Source organism: Geotrypetes seraphini, unplaced genomic scaffold (assembly GCF_902459505.1).
Source record: "Geotrypetes seraphini unplaced genomic scaffold, aGeoSer1.1, whole genome shotgun sequence".
NCBI lineage: Eukaryota > Metazoa > Chordata > Amphibia > Gymnophiona > Dermophiidae > Geotrypetes > Geotrypetes seraphini.
Window position 1 is genome coordinate 25,148 of NW_022985982.1, and position 4,295 is coordinate 29,442.

Sequence of the window (4,295 nt, forward strand, 5' to 3'; positions counted from 1 at the left end):
ATTTTATTTGAATTTGAAAGAGGTTGTAGGGGAATTTTAGAGAATATTTGGTGGTAATTTTAAAGAAATTGTAGTAGTGATTTTTAAGAAATTGTAGTAGTGATTTTTAAAGATATTTTGAAATTAATTTTAGTAGAAATTTATTAGAAATGTTAGATATTTGAAAAATAGTTTGTATAAATGTTATGTGGTAGAAATGTGGTATTGGTATATTGTAGAATTCTGAGAATATGTTAGAATATGTTAGAATATGTTAAAGTGTTAGAAAGTTTATGGTGTTAGTGTAGAATTGCTAGGGTCAGGGGGTTAAGGGTCGAGGGTTAAAGGTCAAGGGTCAGAGGTTAAAGGTCAAGAGTCAGGGGTTAAAGGTCAAGGGTCAGAGGTCAAGGGGTAAAGGGCAAAGGTCGAGGGTCAGGGGTTAAAGGTCAAGGGTTAAATGTCAAGGGTCAGGGGTTAAAGGTCAAGGGTTAAAGGTCAAGGGTCAGAGGTTAAAGGCAAAGGGCTAAAGGGCAAAGGTCAAGGGTCAGAGGTTAAAGGCCAAGGGTCAGGGGTTAAAGGTAAGGAGGTTAAAGGTCAAGGGTTGAAGGTCAAGGGGTATAGGTCAAGGGTCAAAGGTTAAAGTCAAGTGTCAGGGGTTAAAGGTCAGGGGTTAAAGGTCAAGGGTCGGGGGTTAAGGGTCAGGGGTTAAAGGTCAAGGGTCAGGGGGTAAAGGTCAAGGGGTAAAGGTCGTGGGTCGGGGGGTCAAGGGGTCAGGGTCAGGTCAAAGATCAGGGTTAGGGTTAGGGTCAGGGTCAGGGTTAGGGTTAGGGTTAGGGTTAGGGTATGTTACAGTATGTTGCGGTATGTTACAGTATGTTGCAGTATGTTGCAGTATGTTACAGTATGTTACAGTATATTGCAGTATGTTGCAGTATGTTACAGTATGTTGCAGTATGTTATAGTATGGTATGGTATGGTATAGTATAGTATAGTATGTTATGTTATGTTGCAGTATGTTGCAGTATGTTATAGTATGTTGCAGTATGTTGCAGTATGTTGCAGTATGTTATGGTATGGTATGGTATAGTATAGTATAGTATGTTATGTTATGTTGCAGTATGTTATAGTATGTTGCAGTATGTTACAGTATGTTGCAATATGTTATAGTATGTTGCAGTATGTTATAGTATGTTGCAGTATGTTATAGTATGTTGCAGTATAGTATAGTATGTTATGGTATGGTATGGTATAGTATAGTATAGTATAGTATGGTATGGTATGGTATGGTATAGTATAGTATGCTATAATATGTTGCAGTATGTTATAGTATGTTGCAGTATGTTACAGTATGTTGCAGTATGTTACAGTATGTTACAGTATGTAATTATATGTTGCAGTATGTTATAGTATGTTGCAGTATGTTATAGTATGTTGCAGTATGTTGCAGTATGTTACAGTATGTTACAGTATGTAATTATATGTTGCATTATGTTATAGTATGTTGCAGTATGTTATAGTATGTTGCGGTATGTTACAGTATGTTGCGGTATGTCGCAGTATGTTACAGTATGTTGCAGTATGTTACAGTATGTAATAGTATGTTGCAGTATGTTATAGTATGTTGCAGTATGTTATAGTATGTCGCAGTATGTTACATTATGTTACAGTATGTTACAGTATGTTGCAGTATAGTATAGTATGTTATGGTATGGTATGGTATAGTATAGTATAGTATGGTATGGTATGGTATAACATACTGAAACATACTATAACATGCTGCAACATACTGCAACATACTATAACATACTGCAACATAACATAACATACTATACTATACTATACCATACCATACCATCCTATAACATACTGCAACATACTATTACATATTGTAACATACTATTACATACTGTAACATACTGTAACATACTGTAACATACTATAACATACTGCAACATACTATAACATACTGCAACACACAATTACATACTGTAACATACTGCAACATACTGTAACATACTTCAACATACCGCAACATACTGTAACATACCGCAACATACTATAACATACTGCAACATACTATTACATACTGTAACATACTGCAACATACTGTAACATACTGTAACATACCGCAACATTCTATTACATACTGTAACATACTGTAACATACTGTAACATACTATACATACTGTAACATACTGCAACATACTGCAACATACTGTAACATACTGTAACATACCGCAACATACCGCAACATACCGCAACATACTGTAACATACTGTAACATACTATTACATACTGTAACATACCGCAACATTCTGCAACATACTATAACATACTGCAACATACTGCAACATACTCCAAGTTTTCTTTTTTCAGGTTTCCCCAAGTTTTTTCCTCTGCCCTTTCAGGTTTCTCCAAGTTTTTTCCTCTGCCCTTTCAGGTTTCCCCAAGTTTTTTCCTCTGCCCTTTCAGGTTTCTCCAAGTTTTTTCCTCTGTCCTTTCAGGTTTCTCCAATTTTTCCTTTTCCTCTGTCCTTTCAGGTTTCTCCACGTTTTCCTTTTCCTCTGTCCTTTCAGGTTTCTCCACGTTTTCCTTTTCCTCTGCCCTTTCAGGTTTCTCCACGTTTTCCTTTTCCTCTGTCCTTTCAGGTTTCTCCACGTTTTCCTTTTCCTCTGTCCTTTCAGGTTTCTCCACGTTTTCCTTTTCCTCTGCCCTTTCAGGTTTCTCCACGTTTTCCTTTTCCTCTGCCCTTTCAGGTTTCTCCACATTTTCCTTTTCTTGTGCCCTTTCAGGTTTCTCCAAGTTTTTCCTTTTCCTCTGCCCTTTCAGGTTTCTCCACGTTTTCCTTTTCCTCTGCCCTTTCAGGTTTCTCCACATTTTCCTTTTCCTCTGCCCTTTCAGGTTTCTCCACATTTTCCTTTTCTTGTACCCTTTCAGGTTTCTCCACGTTTTCCTTTTCCTCTGCCCTTTCAGGTTTCTCCACATTTTCCTTTTCCTCTGCCCTTTCAGGTTTCTCCACATTTTCTTTTTCAGGTTTCCTCAAGTTTGACTCTGCTCCTGCATTTTCTTGGCATTCTGCTTTTTTCTCAATTTTCTTTGAATTTTGCATTGTATTTTGTTCTGTGTTTTCTCAATTTTCTTTGAGTTTTGCATTGTATTTTGTTCTGTGTTTTCCTATGTTTATCTCTAGTTTTCTTCTGCATTTTCAGCTATTTTTCAAAGTTCTGCTCATTCTTTTCTTAGTTTTTTTATTTCTCAAAGTTTTCTTCTGCAATTTGCTCTGCATTTTCTCCAAGTGTTCCTCTTCAAGTTTGTTCTGAATTTTATAAGTTTCCTCTGCATTTTCTGTTTTGTTTGCATTTTATCTCAATTTGTATCTATTTTTTCCAAGTTTCAGATTTTGTTGAAGTTTCCTGAATTTTTTCCAGATTTTCTTGTCTCTTGAATTTTTTTCTAAGACCCCTGAATTTTTTGCAGGGTTTTTTCTAAGACCACTGAATTTTTTGTAGAATTTTTTTCTAAGACCCCTGAATTTTTTGCAGGGTTTTTTTCTAAGACCCCTGAATTTTTTCTAAGACCCCTGAATTTTTTGCAGGGTTTTTTCTAAGACCACTGAATTTTTTCCAGGGTTTTTTCTAAAACCCCTGAATTTTTTGTAGAATTTTTTTCTAAGACCCCTGAATTTTTTGTAGAATTTTTTTCTAAGACCCCTGAATTTTTTCCAGGGTTTTTTCTAAAACCCCTGAATTTTTTGTAGAATTTTTTTCTAAAACCCCTGAATTTTTTGTAGAATTTTTTTCTAAGACCACTGAATTTTTTCCAGGGTTTTTTCTAAAACCCCTGAATTTTTTGTAGAATTTTTTTCTAAGACCCCTGAATTTTTTGTAGAATTTTTTTCTAAGACCCCTGAATTTTTTGCAGGGTTTTTTCTAAGACCCCTGAATTTTTTGTAGAATTTTTTTCTAAGACCCCTGAATTTTTTGCAGGGTTTTTTTCTAAGACCACTGAATTTTTTGCAGGGTTTTTTCTAAGACCCCTGAATTTTTTGTAGAATTTTTTTCTAAGACCACTGAATTTTTTCCAGGGTTTTTTCTAAAACCCCTGAATTTTTTGTAGAATTTTTCTGCATTCTAAAAAAAAAAAATTTTCAAATCCCCTGGGCTGCTTGTATCCCTGACTCCTAATTTTTTTATTTTGTTTTGTTATTTTAGTTTTTTTGCTTTTGAGGGTTGCAAGCAGCCCAGGGGTTTGAAAAATTTTTTTTGGAATGCAGGACCCTGGACCAGAACCTATCTCGAATATGCTAATTTTTGGGT